Genomic DNA, 16,092 nt, shown 5'->3' with positions numbered 1-16,092 from the left:
CCCAAAAAGCAAAAAAAAAAAAAAAAAAGAATGGCAGGGTTCATAGGTAGAGAGGAGGAGGAGGAGAGGATTGATGGGGATGACACAGGGACAGCAGTGACGGAGGATGAAGAGCTTCTCCTTCCCTTTCACATGCCTTCTCAGTGCATCACTCCCATACTCATGAGTTCAACCACCACTAATGGCTTTTCTGGGAGGAGGGAAGTTTGGACCTCATCCAGAAGTGTTCAGGGCTTACTCATAGCTCTGTGCTCAGGGGTCACTCTTAGTGGTGCTCAGGGGGGCATATACATTGATGGGACTAAGCCAAGGTCAGCTGTGTGTAAGGCAAGTGTCCCTGTGCTCTCTCTCTGTAGTCACTTTACCAACCATTGCTCAGGGAAGTGAAGAGTGGGGTCCGTTTCCAGTCAATGAGATAGTCTATAAGTTCACAGGGCATTTGCTTACACAAAAACTAAAAGAAAATCAAGTGCTGCCTAAAGTGTCTTCGTAGTTTAAGACAAACGAAGTTCAATTATTTATTCTAAAATGAGCAAGCTGGAACCAGGACTCTGGGCGCCAATGCTGCACTCAGATGCTCCCCAGACACAGCCCTGTGATTTGATGGGACTCTGGTTCACATCCTGGGAGAGTAGCTGTAGCATCGCATCCCATGTCTAGGTAGAAGGAAGAGGTGATAGCAGAGACCTCTTGGGTGGTTTACTTTATTATTACTTATTTATTTTCTTCTTAAAATTTTATTTTACTAACAGTTTCCTGCTCATTTTATTTAAAGCAAATCACTTTTAAAGTCTTACTACAGGGGCTGGAGCAAAAGCACAGTGGTTGGGGCATTGATCTTGCACATGGCCGACCCAGGTTCTATCCACAGCATCCCATATAGTCCCTCGAGCACTGCCAGGAGTAATTCTTGAGTGCAGAGCCAGGAGGAACCCCTGTGCATTGCTGGGTGTGACCAAAAAAAGAAAAAGCAAAAAAAGAGAAAGTCTTACTACAATATTCCCAATCTTTCTTTGGATGGTTTAGGTTTATTTTTATAGGAAAGAGGAATGCTGCTCAAAAGATAAGAAATAGTGGATTATTTTCCTGCATCCCATGACCACACCTAATAGTCTGATCAGACAGTATGTGCTGACTTTCTTGCCTCTGCAGTGGAAGAACAGCAGGAAAAAGTGCTCCTTTGTTTGGGAACTAGCCACACTGAATGGGCACTCAAAAGGACAGCAACTCCCTGTTAGAACCTCCTGAATCAGCATGTTCTAGAATGTTCTAGTCTTCCTTCCACAAATATTAAGGTTCTCAAGTACTTGAAGTATGGACCTAAACCTTTCCGCCTGGATCTTCACCTACAGATGCAGTAACTGCAGAAGTTCATGGCCCTGGTTGACATGGTGACGTCCCTGAGGTCAGGGATCTTCTGTGCCCCCAACCGGGATGGGGGGAATCAGACCCAACTATAGCAGGAGTGATGAGCACTGAAATGAATAGCCCTAGCTGTTTCTTTGTCTTTATAGGGTTACTCCTGGCAGTGCTGGCGGCAGGCGGGAATCTTAGGGCTTCACAAATACTAGTTAAGTGCTCTGATATTCTAGTGTCTGCCTCAACCTTGCTGGATTTTGGTTTCCTATCAGGGATTACTATTTTTACCCGTGTGTTTTGGTGAGGAATATCACGATCCCTAAATCAGGGGTTTCAAGCATTGTTCTTTTTTTTTTTTTTTTGATTAAGGACACACCTAGACTCAGATGATACCCTGGGGGTTAATGGAGCTCCTCAGTCTCCTGCTGGGTTAGGGCTTCTGTTTCCTTTGGGAAGGAGGGGCGCCCTAATGGATGGCTCTGTGCCTTGAAGGTCTCTGGGAAGTTACATCAGCAGGGGAAGGCAGGCTGGGAGGGATGGAGGAGCTGAGTTGAGGGGGCAGTCAGGAGCTCCCCACCCAGCATGGCTGCCATAATGGGTGCATCCTTCCTTGGTGCTGGGAACTCCATTGCATGCTCACTGGAGCATCCAGCTATCTGCATGCATGCAGCTATCTGCAGATAGCCCCTCCCTGGTCTGATCACTGCCCACAGAAATTCATGCATCTCCATGAGATCTTCTCAATCACTACAAGGAGTGATTTGAATTGTCACTCAGGAGGAAATGCATTTCCCCAGGTAGTAGTGACACTCTCCCACCCTGTGTTTTCAGTAATACTGAAACAAATAAAAAAAATCATGTAATATTTCACACTCCACTCTCTTGCCAAAGATAAAAATGTATAAAGCTTGTGACAATTTTGTAAAATATAGTCTCTGAGAATTTCCTTCTGGAAGGATAAGCTCTTCCTTCACACCTCCAAGAAAGAACATTCTGATGGGAAGGATAGTCCCAGGGCACCAGGGGAAAATGGGAAGAGGTAACTGGCTGCAATGATGGTGGTGAGAGGCTCCCTGAGGTCCTTCCACTGAGGCAGGAGGGGAAAAACTCTGACTTGCTGACATGGCTTTGGCTGTCATCGGACATGTGCCAGGCCCACCCTGACATCTCACGTGGCAAGGATAGGAAGAGGTTACTCATAGATGGACCACCCCCATGTGGCATAAACAGGACTCAGATCTCTCCCATGTGGTATGAACAGAGCTTGGATCTCTCCCACGTGGCATGAACAGGACCTGGATCTCTCCCAGGTGGCGCGAACAGACCCTGGTTCTCTTCCATGTGTGAAACAGGAGGAGGTAGCTTGTGGGAAGCTGTTCACAGAACCTTGGAGACACAGGCAGCGAGAACGGATCCTGTAAGCTTTGTCTGGAAAATTATCTCTGCACTTTCTTCCTACATCCTTCCCCAGTTTCCTTTTCTGAAACTTTCAAGGTTGGATTGATAAAATTTGTATAAAGCAAAGAAGAGTTTCTTCTTGTCCAAAACCAATGTTCCAGGCTCCCCCAGAAGTGCTACCATGTGGGGGTATCTAAGTGACACCCCACTGAACAGGAGAGAATATTTGCATACCAGACACCTATCATCCATCACCTCAGCACTTAGAGATGATGCTTAAACAGAAAAACAGACTTTGTTTGCATTATTAAAGATTTTGGGAAAAAAGCCAACCATAAATATGATTTGGGGGCAGGAAAGTACAGGGGCTAGAGAATTTGTTCTGCATGCTGCCGTCTTGTCTGTTCCAATCTCTGACACTGTATATTGCCCCCCAATAATACCAGGAGTCATCCCTGAATGCAGAGTCAGGAGTAAGTCCTGAGCACAGAGTTAGGAGTATGCCCTGAGCACTACTGATGTGCCTCCCCCCAAATCAAATGAACAAACAATTAAGACTATTTCCCCCAAAAGGATTTGGATAAATGAGTCTTCTGTGAAACACAGCATCCCGCAATTCAATGAAAAAAAATTAAAATTAGCTAAAAGAGAAGGCTTCCCTACTTTTGCTCCAGATGGCTACAAAAAATAAGACACTAAGGAAATAGTAAGAAACAGGTCTCCAGATGCCATCGCAAAGTTTTTGAAAGAAAAAAAATCACAGGTTCCAGGATTATTAATTATATATGGAATAGCTTCAAACCACAGCTTGGAGAAGTGTCTCAGAGAATGAAACTAATGCTGAGGGCATTCTAGTATAAAATTGGCTGGTGTGTGTGTGTGTGTGTGTGTGTGTGTGTGTGTGTGTGTGGAGGGGGGCAGGAGGGAGAAGCTGTTTCTCTTTCATGACTTAACTCATCACACTTCTTGTTACAGAAACCCAGTTTGAAACGCAGATTTTCACATGAAAATGAGGCATTCATTTTTATCTGAAGTAAGTTTTTGCCTCTGCCCTTCTCCGCTGCGCCTCCCCTGCCCCATTTCCTTCCCTCCTGGTTCTCCTCCATTGGCTCCTGACCTTGTCTGTCCTTTCTGTCCTCCCTCTCACTTAGCTTCACTTGCTAAAGTGTTATCTTTATAGAACAGAGGTGGCCATTGCTTGCATTTCTCATTTGTGCTAAAGTTCTAGATTGGAGGAGAGTGACAAGAATTGCTGTTGTTATTATTCAAGGTGAAAGATAAAAATAAACAGGTTGATTCCACCAAGGCCTTCTGGGACCCCCGGGCATGACAGGCTCGTTCTTTGGTGGATGGGAACGGGCTCTATGTGGGGAGCAGGAGAGAATGGGCAAGCAGCACCCTCAGAGGGAATGACATGCCTGCGCTCATCCAGCTTCCCCTTTGATCTGGGTAAGATCAGAAAAGACCTGAACACATGGCACTAGGCAACATTCTTTCCAATAAAGAACCATAATCTCCCCTCTGCCCGAACTTTTTAGTTAGATGTATTTGGTGATCGTGAATACCTACAGAACCGCAGCATTATGTGGCACACATTATTTCCATTGGCCCACAAAGCATGTGTTCTTTTATAAAATCCTTCCCCGCCAACACAGGTCTAGTGCGTGGCACTCTCACACTGCAGGTGAGTTTGGCTCATATGCAATGTGCTGTTTTGTGCCTGGTTTACTTCCCTTGGAATAAAGTTTCTGAGACCCAAAACTGCCAGTCCATGTTTCAGTAGGTTATTTTTAGTACCATGAACAGTTCACAATTTGGTTATTCACTCTTCAATTTTCAGCTCTTCTTTTGTAAGATTGACTGTATCACGGTATCACTGTCATCCTGTTGTTCATTAACTTGCTCGAGTGGGTGCCAGTAACATCTCCATTCGTCCTAGCCCTGAGATTTTAAAAGCCTCTTTTTACTTGTCCTTCCCAATGGTGTTGCACTGGAGGCTCTTTCAGGGTCAGAGGAATCAGACCCATCATTGTTACTATATTTGGCATATCAATACACCACGGGGAGCTTGCCAGGCTCTGCCATGAGGGCAGGATACTCTCAGTAGCTTGCCCTTTTTGTAAGATTAATTTTAAAAACCTTAAAATTTATTTTGATGTAGACAAAAGCCACAACATTGATACAATTCTAGAGTTGAAATTGATTAGATGACAAAGCTCCAATATTAAAATCAATAAGCATGAAACAAATCATTTTTATGTTAAAATTGTTATGTCTGATCACAGATTGTTAAATAATTGTCTAAGTTTTATTAAGCTGTTTGCTGCTAGTTGAGGCATCTGTGTTATTGTTTTTGTTTGTTGAGTTGGCTTCTATGTCACTTTTACATCTAATTTGGTGTGCTCCTTCTGGGATTTCAGTATTGAGGAATTAGGAGATATCCTGGGGCGACATATGGAGCTGTGGGGTCCAGAGAATTCAGGACCTGTGGTCTGGACCAATAAATTGACTGGGGTACTTGAAATTATTCACAGTTTGGCATCTCTGCAGAGAATATTTGTGAAGCAGTGGAGGTGAGTTCTTGGTGTAGTGCAACAGTGGGGTATGGGTGGGCTGCAGGGACAGCCTATCTGTCTTCAGGAGGGTGCCCCAGAGTTTTCAGCCTTGAGGACTGGTATTTCCATGAGTCTTTTCTGCTTGACTTGCATCTCCTCGGAGATTTAGTCATGAATTGGTAAAGCAGGGCTAGTAGGTGAGTCAACATCACAGCAGCTGTGGGAGGAGGTCTGCAAGACTCATTTTGTAAATACATGCTTTAGAATCACTGTGGTAAGTAGTTAGGAGTGCCATTATATTGGTTAGATGCATGCTTAAGTTCATAAAAAAGAAAACCGAAACCCAAGTCAAAGAATTTTCCCAAGAGAATATTCCATTCTGCACTCCCTGAAGATGATGGGAGGTTTTAGTCTCTTTGCAACCTTGATTTACCAGAGGGTCTGGGTTTGAGTTTGAATCTCAGATGTGCGGCAGGGTTGCAGGCAGTGTCTCCTGTGACTTCTGTCCACTGTCCTGATAGAGAATGACATGGAACACAATGCTGTGGGTATAGTGGTATGCAAGTATCCTGCTTAGCAAAGAGCCTGTTTGAATTTTTGCCCATTTTGAATTTTTTTTTTTGTATACTAATTGTTGACCTGAAGACAAAGAATGATTCTCTACTTTTTACCTGTGTATCTAAATCTGTATATGTATATAACCTCTTTCCTAGTTTCCTATTTATTTTTAATAATGTATAAGCCAATCAATTTAATAAAAATAAAGTCTTTTTTCTTTGTTGTGTGTGTGTGGTCCCCCCACCCCTGCATCTTCTATGAAAAGGTTGTCTTTTGTTGTTATTTTGTTTAGGGGCTACACCCAGCTTGCTTAGAGCTTACTCCTGGCTCTCAGCTCAAGGATCACTCTTGACAGGGCTCAGAAGTCCATATATAATGCTGGGGTTTGAACCTGGGTCAGCTGCAGGGAAGGCAAGCTGCTATCTTTGTATCCAAGGATGATTTCTTTCTTTAATTAAAGAACTGTGATTTACAACGTTATTGATAGTTGAGTTTTAGGCATGTAATATTTCAACGCCAATTCCACCATCATGTCAACTTCCCTCTACCAGTATATCATATTCCATCCCCACTCCAATCTCCACTCAACTTGACAGACACATTACAAAGTTCCAGTGATTGCAGCTTAGATCTCTTGTTTGCAATGTTGATGAGTCTGTGTTTTGGCTATATGACGACGCCGCTCTCCCACATCACTGGTATAACTGAAACCTTGGTCCCTGCTCACAGAGTACTTTCCGCTTTCTTTTTTATCCCCATGATTTCTTTTCTTCTCTGTCCTTCTCCTCTCTAAACACTGGGGTCAAGGGTGATCTTCCTTTACTACAATATGTTTTCTCATCCAGTATTCTATATACCATAGATACACAAGATCATTTTATGTTTGTCTTTGTTCTTTTGATTTACCACTTGACAAAATATCTTTCGGTTGCAACCAGGTTGCAGCAAATTGCATGAGTTCATTGTTCCTTGAAGCTGCATAGCATTCTGTTGTGCATATATATATATATATATGTATATATATCACATCTTCATAATCCATTCGTCTATAGTTGGACACACACGTTGATTCCATACCTAAGTTATTGTACTGAGCACAGCCATGAATAATGGTGTGAAAATGCTCTTTTGAGAGTGTTTTTATGTCCTGGGGGAAGATGCTTCAAAGTGGAATTGCTGGGTCTTATGGAAGCTCAACTCTGAGTTTACTGAAAACTTTCTTTACTGTTTTCCACAGGGGTTGTAGTAGACAACTTTCCCACCAGCAGTGAATAAGATTTTCTTTTCTGCTACATCCCTGCCAACACAGATTGCTCCTACTATTTTTTATATATACCATTCTCAATTGTGTAAGATGGTATCTTGTTGTGGTCTTAATTTGGATTTCTCTTATGATAAGTGATACTGAGCATTTTTTTTCATGTGCCTACTGGCCATCAGCCTGTCTTTCTCTGAGAAGTGTCTATTCATTTCTGCTCACCATTCTTTTTTGACAGGGCTTTTGATTTTTTTTGTGATCTTTGTGAGTACTTTATATATCAAGTATGGTTTTTTAAAAGTAGTTATCACTCTGCAGTGGTATAGGGACAGGACAGAGAACACAGTGCTGGACGTTCAGCTCAGGGCCTCTTGCCTGCTCTACCACCAGAGCTATCTCTTCAGCCTCCTTTCTCCTTTACTTTTGTTGTATGTTTAATATCTTCCAACTATATTCTGATGTTTTGTACACAATCAGTAGCAATGTTAAAAGCACAGCCACTATGGTAAACTATATGAAAGTTTCTCAACAAATTAAAAATTGAATTATAAGTGAAGCAGCAATTTTACTTCTGTGTATCTACCCAACGAAATTAAAACCAGCATCTCAAAGAGATATTTGCATTTCCACATTTATTGTTATATCACCCACAATAGGCCCAAATGTGGAAACAACCTAAATGTCTACCAACAGATAGGGAGAGGAAAAATGTCACATACGAAAATGGAATATTCTCCATCTGTTCAGATGAGCAACATCGGAGGACCTTAGGGTCTTTAAGCTAAGTAATATAAGTCAGACACTAGAGGACAAAAATTAATGTTTTCATCATTTAGGGGAGCTGGGGAGGGCATTACCTGTGTTGGTCAAAAGACCACTGGGGATGCTAGGAACTGAATTGGGGTAGATTGTCTGCATATGTGTATGAAGAATCGAAGTAAGTCAAACACATTAAAAACAAAGATTATATAAATAATGGAGGGTCCATGGGGTGGAAAGATGGGGGAACTGAGCAGTTTCTATTTAACAGGTATAAAGTTTCACTTAGGAAAGATTTTAGAAATCTGTTGTATAGTACTGTGCTCACTGCTAAGGTACTATATTATGAATTAAATTTTTTTGTTGAGATTAGACATCATGTTAAGTGTTAATACCACAATAGAAATCTATTACAGAGATATTTTAGATTCCTTTGTTGTATTGTCTATTTTTATACAAATACATCATTTTGATCTTTATAGTAAGGCTTGAAACCATAACATACAAGGCTTCTGAATTTGTTTTTTTACATTTTCAAATTATTGTGATATCTCTATATCCTCTATACATTCACATGCAGTTTAGAATCTGAATTTCAACCCCCTCTCTCCCAACACATGGATGGTCATTCTTAGCCATACTGTTTTGTCATTGGCCTTGGCTTTATGTATCTGGAGACATTTTCCATCTCAAACTTTTGATCTTTGTGAGAAGAAGGTGGGTGGAATTAGTGGCTTAAAACTATTGATTTTTATGATAGTTATGCACACCTAACTGTGACAGTCACTTTGACAAAATCAAATTCAGGGCACCTGGGCACTTGGATGCATTATTTACAATTGTTGTGATGGCCCATTTGAGATTGTGTGAACCTGGTAACTCAAATCTATATTCATTATTTGAAAGGTGTTTATTGGATATACATGCATGTAAGTAACTTCCATTTCCTTGCTACTAACACACTGTTTAAATCCTGTTTCTGACCAGAATGTGAGAAGACAAGATCGTCATTATTTGGGGCAGCTCTTGAGACCTTGCCTTTACCTGGGCCATGATCCACCATCATCTGTCAAAGCGTTTCACTTTCAGTGTTTGCTGACATCCTCTGGTGCCACCAAACTGGAACAGATGCCACATCTCTATTCTCTGACATATCAAGATATTTCTGCAAGCAGTCAGGGTCTTTGCTACTTCCATATCTTCCATCTCTGCCCTCCAACCCCCAATCTTCTTCTTAGCTTTCTTTGCTGGGACTGTAAACTAGTTTCAGTAATTATCCATGCATGGCTCCCCACCCAATTCTCCACTCCTGACTTCTTGCTGTGATTCAACAGAAAAGTAAATATGTTCCTTAAAAATATAATTTACACTGGCATTTGGTTAGGCAAGATGATTTGATATATAATGGAACTACTAAACGCTATGACTTCATTATTGATGGGTTGTCACGGACCATGACAAGTGAACTTTCAAATAGACATATTTGATGTTCCCATTTCTTTCTATGAGATTAGCTCAGAGCCAGGGACATTCAAAACAATGAATATACCAGCCAATTCAAACTAGCAGGTAACACCTGTGAGATATTTGGTCGCATCATTGTCCACTAGGTATAATGGATGGAATCCAAGACTGAGACTGACTTGGATCTCTGTTTCATTCTATGATTGTTCTTGGTTTTTTCAGTTTCTTTTTTCAAGCTCAAAATGGATTGCCATATAATATTTTAAAATCAAGAGGTTTCTGTCTCTTTCACATAATAATAGGGGCTATTTATGACCTTGGGAAACTCAATTTTCTCCTCCACACTGCAGTTTATTCCTCAAAAAAATTTTTCATTGGGCCAGAGATAGTCTAGACATTAAGGTCTAATCAAACCTTCGGGTTTGATTCCCAGCACCACATGGTCTCCCAAGAACAGAGAGGAGTAAACCCTGGGCACTAAGTAAGCATGGCCCAAGCACTACCCCAAACCAAATCAATATGGAGACTAAATTACTCAACATAAAGCTCTCTTACTCTTTACCAGCAGGGCAGTAAGGCTCTTACTTCTTACCAGAAGACAGCAGTTGAAGGAACTGCAATAATAAGACTATATTTGAGAAGTTTCAAGGGAAGCACAGACAGTAAGAAAGAAAATAAGAATCCATGAAGAAACCTTAGACATTTAAGAAAAAGGCAACAGTGAGTTGACGATAGTCCCTGAAGCAAAGAGTCAAAATCTTCACCAAAAATGTCTATTGATTTCAGTGATTACAGCCTAAAACATCTTATCTATTTTATTTTATTTTATTTTATTTTATTTTATTTTTTTTTCTTTTTGGGTCACACCTGGCGATGCACAGGGGTTACTCCTGGCTCTGCACTCAGGAATTACCCCTGGCGGTGCTCAGGGGACCATATGGGATGCTGGGATTTGAACCGGGGTCGGCCGCGTGCTAGGCAAACGCCCTAGCCGCTGTGCTATCTCTCCAGCCCCCTTATCTATTTTAAAAAGCTTTACAAGACATGCCAAATGCAAATTAAAAAATCACAGAGATGATGAAGAAAGCACCATAACTAACTTCAGATATGGCAAAATAATTGGAATTATCAGACCAGGAATTTCAGATAAATATGATGAATATGCTCGTCATATTTAACTTGATCACATTTAACTTCAGAGTTAATGACTCTGGAGGGAGAAATGGTAAACATGCCAGATCAGTTGTGAATGTGAAACATTCTCTCATGGAATGCTATGAGAGAATTAAAATGAAACACCAGCGATCAGAAACCAGTAGACTGTTGACTAAGCTGATGTAAGAGTCAGTGAGACTAAAATTATAGTCAGAAAAATTGTCCAGACTAAAATACAGGCATAAAAATAATGGGAGGGGCTGGAGTGATAGCACAGCGGTTAGGGCGTTTGCCTTGCACGCGGCCGACCCGGGTTCAAATGCCAGCATCCCATATGGTCCCCTGAGCACCGCCAGGGGGTAATTCCTGAGTAAAGAGCCAGGAGTAACCCCTGTGCATCGCCAGGTGTGACCCAAAAAGCAAAAAAATAATAATAATAATGGGAAAGGGGAATAGAGTATCTAAAAACAGTGGAATACTGACAAAAGGTGTAGATCACATGTGTGTTAGGGACCCTGGTGATATTATGCTGAGGAAAACAGTGAAACCTAAACCAGTCCAGAGGCATGGGGGGCTTTGTTACAAAAGATTTATTTCAGGACCCTGGAAATCCCCTGAAATGAAGAATTCCAGACTTCCTGAGAGGGGAGAGACTGGACCCCTGGGAGGAGAGGTTCCACTCCTAGAGCTGCCTTGAAGTAAAAGCTTCCCTCAAACAAAAGCTTCAGACAGTAAAAAATGGTAGAAGTCAATAAAAGGATTCAAGCATAGAAAATTGAATGGTAAAGAGAGCAAAGAGTTGAAATAAAGCCTTTTGCTTTCTCTTTCCTTATTGTCTTTTTTTAAAAAATATTTTTCATATTTTGTGTTTAGACAAGCTTTTATTTCCTCCATCTTAGCTACCTCTCCCACTCCTTTATCCTCAGATAAACTCAGTTTTATTATCGATGTATGCTAGTTTGTCTTTTTTGTTTATTTTTATATTCTTATATTATACACATGTGACATATTTGAATACTTCTCTTTTTCCTTCTGACTTATTTAACTTCATATAATTCCCTTGAGCTCTCTCATTCTGTTGCAAATGAAAGCATTTATCTTTTCATACTATTTTATTACTAATAATAAGGCATTCCACTGTGTAAATAAGTGTATCTTTATTCAATAATATATTGATAGATATTTTTATTGGTTCCATATTTTAGTTATTATAATGAAGGCTGCAACAAAATCAAAGTGCTTATATCTTTTTATGTTAGAATTTTCATATTCCTAGGATAGATACCCAAAGGTAGTATTGATATGGTAGTCCTATCTCTAGCTTCTTGAGGAAACTCCACAGAATATTAGAAAAATGGTTGTGCCCACTATGTACGTTATTTGTAAATGATCCGGACTGGGGCTGGAATGATAGCACAGCAGCAGGCGTTTGCCTTGCACGCAGCCGACCCGGGTTCTATTCCTCTGCCCCTCTCGGAGAGCCCGGCAAGCTACCGAGAGTATCTCGCCCGCATGGCAGAGCCTGGCAAGCTACCCATGGCATATTCAATATGCCAGAAACAGTAGCAACAAGTTTCACAATGGAGACGTTACTGGTGCCTGTTCGAGCAAATCGATGAACAATGGGAGGACAGTGCTACAGTGCAGTGCTATTTGTAAATGATCTAGTGGATAACTTATCAAAACCACTACAATAACTTTGAATGTATTATAAGTTCATAACTTATGGTTAAGTGAACTAGAATAGGAGAAATTGAAGAGGAGGGCAAGTTTAGAGTCAAGAACTGAAGGGCAGGTTAAGGGTTAACCGCTGAAGTTGCCCTTTGTAACTACTTGACTGCTTTGAAAGATGTTTTCAGGACCTACCGCTGGGCAGGACTCTGTCACCAAATGGGCCAACAAACTGCCCCTAGGAACTATAAACAAACATCTGCTCCGAACGGTCAACAAATGTTGAAATTAGCATATTAAGTGAAATAGGTGTGGTTTTCCCTTTTGTATGGTTTTCCTATTGATCCAATACCTGTGATTTTCTTTGATATGTATGATTCTCCTTTGATTCAATACATGTAATTTTCCCCAATATGTGTGATCCCCTTTGATATATAGATGTGATTCCCTTTGATATGTGAGATTTTCATTTGTCAACACATGTTTAGATATGCAAATTAAGTGACCTATGTGATTCCCTTTGATATGTGAGATTTTCATTTCTCCCCCAAAAGGGTATAAATACAGCCTGCTTTTTGGAGGTCGGGGCCTTCAGTTATGCCACGCTATTGAGGCACAATTGAAGGTCCCAATATAGCTATATTGGCTTAAATAAACCCCATGCATTTGCAGAAAGAGTTGTCTTGGTTTTGTTCTTTTGTCTCTCCGAGCCTCCCCCGGGCAGAGATCTGCCGCCCCTAACAAAATTAGAATAGGAGGAAGGAATTTTATAAGTACCTGCACCTCTCCATGAAGCTGCATGATATTATTTGAAAGTGCACTTAAAATTAACTGTAAGTATAAACTGAAAACTTGAAGGCATCACTAAAAAACATATAAAGAAGTATAAATAATTAGTGAGAGAAGGAAGTCAGATCCATAATCAGTAATCTAGGCTTTCCCCATAGAAACCTAGATAAAATAAAAATATACACTTAAGGCAAGTGTAAGAGAAATAATAAAAAAAAAAGCAGAAATCACTAAGCCTAAATACATGAAAATAATAGAGAAAATAAACAAATCCAAAAATATTCTTTGATAAATTTATAAATTCTGGGCCAGAGAGATAGCTCAATGGGCCCAGTGCATGCTTGGCACTTAGGAGGCCAGGGTTTAATTTCTGGCACCCTATGGTTCCCAGAGTATTGCTAGGAATGACCCTCAAACACTGAGTCAGGAATAGACCTTGGAAACTGCAAGGTGTGACCCCCAAAACAAAAAATAAAAGCTAAATATTAAAATGGATACATTCCTAGCCAGGATAACCTAGAAAAAGAAAGAATATATTACAACTTTCAGAAACAAACCAGGGCCATCATTCCTGGCACCACTGACATTTAAAGGACAGGAAAGGTATGTATGAATCGCTTTGTACTCACAAGTCTGATCACCAAGATGAAGTGGATTAATGGACCGATTCCTTGAGAATATAATTTACAGCAAGCTATAAAAGAATAATAGATCATTAAATAGACCTCTAACCTGAACAACTTGAGCCAGTTATGAATATTCTTACAGACATAACTAGGTCCACTAGTAACTTCTACCAACTATTCAAATTCTCTACAATCTCTTTTAGAAAGTGGTTTCAGAGAAAACAATCCTTAACTTATTTGATGAGCTAAAACCACTTTAATACCAAAGTAGAATAAAAACATGACAAGGAGAAAAAACTACTATGGAGCAGTAGTCCTCATCTGTGTATTAATGAATTGAACCCAACAGCATAAAGAAATTAACCCCATGACAAAATTGTATTTTGATTACATTTGTGAGGTTGGTTCAACATTTGAAATCAATGTTATTGCCCATGATATAAAAAGTCAAAGAAGAAAGATATTATTATATCAATGGATTCAGGAAAAATAATGAAATTCAACATTCACTCATAATTAAAAATGAAGCAAACTAGCAATAGAAGTAGAAATGACTCAGCTGGATAAAGAATATTCTGCAAAATGTAAACTTCACTGTATCACTGTATCACTGTCATCCTGTTCATTGATTTACTTGAGCGGGCACCAGTAATGTCTCTATTCCTCTCAGCCCTCAGATTTTAACAGCCTCTCCTTACTCGTCTTTTCCAATGATTGGAGGCTCTTTCAGGGTCATGAAAATGTGACCTACTGTTACTGTTTTTGGCATATCGAATATGCCATGGGTAGCTTTCCAGGCTCTGCCCATGCAGGCGGGATACTCTCGGTAGCTTGCCAGGATCTCCGAGAGACATGCATATACTGTCATCCTGTTGCTCAACAATTTGCTCTAGCGGGCCCAGTAACGTCTTCATTCATCTTAGCCCTGAGGTTTTAGCAGCCTCTCTTTACTTGTCCTTCCCAGTGGTGCTGCATTAGAGGCTCTTCGAGGTCAGGGGAATGAGACCCATCATTGTTACTGTATTTTGCATATGAATATGCCACGGGGAGCTTACCATGCTCTTTTATGCAGGCAGTAAACTCTCAGTGGCTTGCCAGGTTCTCCACGGGGGATACTAGGCTATCAGATGTTGCATGGCCACAATGAAAAGCTACTGGGAGCGTGGTTTTATACTCTCTGGATGTTGGATGTTGGATGTTGGCCATTGATGGGATTACATGGTGCTGGGGACAGTTTTTGGGTGTGACTGCCTAGCTACTGGAAAATGGGGAATCTGGTTGGAAGAGTCCCAGTCCCGATCTGAGCAGCCTTGGAGGTCTCGGCCCCAGGTCCCGCACACCTGGGTTTCTCTGCTGGTTCCTTCATGCGTGAGGCTCATTCGAACGAGTCTTGCAGATAAAGAATATTCTGTAAAAAGTAAACTTAATGGCAAAAAACTGGCTTTATTCCTATGCACTCTCTCACTGCACACCTTCAAAACTGTACAGTATATCCTGCTTTACACAAAAAAGACAAAAAGGGACACAATAAGTCAACAGACTTGGAGGGAATAATTAAAATTGTTTTTGAAGATTGTGTGGCTGTATGTGAAGAAAAGTGCTATAAACTGATAGGACAGTGATTGCAGCAATATTGCAGAAAGCATGGTCAAGGTATTTGCTATATCTAGAGGTCAGAGAGACAGTTCAGTCGGTAGGGTGCTTGTCTTGCATGTGGCCGACTCAAGTTCCATTCCCAAAACTATATATGGTCCCTGAGCACCATCAGAAGTAATTTCTGAAAACAGAACCAGGAGTAATCCTAAAGCACCACCACTGTGTGACTTCAAACCAAACAAGAAATTATTTTCTCTATCCAAAAATAAGCGATTGGAATCTGAAATTAAAAACACAATGCTGGGTTCTGAGAGATAGCTCCCTGTACTCAGAGGGGAGGGTGTTTGCCTACATAACTGACCCAGGTTCAATCCCTGGCATACCATGCCCCAGTATCATCAGGAGTAATTCCTGAGTAGAAAAACAGGAGTGATCCCTGAAAACCCCCAGTGTGATCCCAAAACAAACAAACAAACAAAAATCCACCCCCAAACACAATAGCACTTTTATTATTGCCCCCTCAAAATAGTACATATGAATAAAATTATTTAATGTAACAAAATAACTATATGAAGAAAGATTGAGGTAAAATTGTAGAAGATTTAAATTAATGGAGATGTGTTCCATGTTGATGGATGGGAAGACAACATCATTTAATGTTAGTCCTTCCCCTTTTGATCTATAGATTCAGTGCAATAAAAGTAAAATCTGAGTCAACTGCTTTGTGGTTATTAACAAAGTGATTTTAAAGTTTTATAATGATTAAAAGACCCAGAAAAACCAACACAATGTTGAAGAAGAACTTTTTAGAGCACTAACAGAAAATTACTCTATTGCTAAAAAGTTAAAGCAATAAATGTAGTGTTTTAATGATGAAGGAAAAGACAAATTGGTGAAGCAGGAT

This window comes from Sorex araneus, chromosome 3 (genome assembly GCF_027595985.1).
Source record: "Sorex araneus isolate mSorAra2 chromosome 3, mSorAra2.pri, whole genome shotgun sequence".
Classification (NCBI taxonomy): domain Eukaryota; kingdom Metazoa; phylum Chordata; class Mammalia; order Eulipotyphla; family Soricidae; genus Sorex; species Sorex araneus.
The sequence above is the reverse complement of the archived record's forward strand: the minus strand, read 5'-3'. Positions refer to the sequence as shown.